Source organism: Atta cephalotes (assembly GCF_000143395.1).
Source record: "Atta cephalotes unplaced genomic scaffold scaffold00018, whole genome shotgun sequence".
NCBI classification, from domain to species: domain Eukaryota; kingdom Metazoa; phylum Arthropoda; class Insecta; order Hymenoptera; family Formicidae; genus Atta; species Atta cephalotes.
In genome coordinates this window covers 1,561,012-1,562,020 of record NW_012130082.1, presented here as the reverse complement: position 1 = coordinate 1,562,020, position 1,009 = coordinate 1,561,012, and the positions used below count along the sequence as shown (strand labels likewise).

At 27.2% G+C, this 1,009-nt stretch overlaps 1 protein-coding gene across 1 annotated transcript in view; it reads left to right on the top strand.

The window, feature by feature from the left end:
• LOC105618733 (protein Wnt-1) overlaps nucleotides 1–1,009 on the top strand; it is a 28,330-nt gene that overhangs the window by 13,913 nt on the left and 13,408 nt on the right. The window lies entirely within an intron of this gene.

Here is a 1,009-nt window from a genome sequence, read left to right as displayed (position 1 = left end):
TATATATATATATATATATATATATATATATATATATATATATATACAGGGTGTATCAGAAGATGGATATTTTCTCCGAACTACGCTGTCCAAACATAACCACTCAGATTTTGTCGAATATAAAACAGATATATTAAAATATATATATATATTTTTTAAAGTGATTATTAACCTATTATTAATTAATAATTTTTCAATGTAAGTAATTAATATTAGACAATTTTAATGTCTTACGAATATAAAAAATAGCATTTTATTTCAAAGTTTTACTTAAAAAGAATTCTGATCTTAAATTACGAATAAAGAAAGTTGCGGAAATATTTTATAGGGTAGACATGAATTCTTTATTAGTTAAAATTTTTTATTATACATTTAACTAAAATTCAACTTTAAATTTGATCAAGGAATTTATAGTAAATCCATGGACACAGATACACCCTATACACACGACGAGCTACCGTTGATCGAAACTGCTGAACCAGTTTCGTCTTTCGTGCTAATCCACCTTTGTCGCTCCCCATTCTTTCTCGCACTGCCCGTTCTTTCTAGAAAGCGCACTTTTTTGCGCTCGAACTTTTTTGGCGTTTCGCGGTGACGACTACTGTTTAAATCGCACACTTAAGTACCTTCATAAGTTATACGTCTATTCAAACGTTCCGTAAACAATTTCTTGAATGGATCAAATGCAGTCTTTTAGAATTTTAAAGTTTTAATAAAGGACAATTTAAGCTTTTTTTATTCTTATAAATCAAGAACACTTATAAATATAAAACTGTCTCGAAAACAATCACACAATGCACAGAATAAATATTATTACTTCAAAGTTATAATTCTCTAAGAAGATAAAGAGCATCCATTCTATGAGTTGAATATTTTTTCAATTTTTCCATATCGATAATTCTAAGCAAATAAATGTAGGATTCAAAAAGTTTAAAACTGCAATTGCACTCAGAAATAAATAATTGAAGAATTTGAAGATATATAATAAGACATATGTATACGTGTGTGA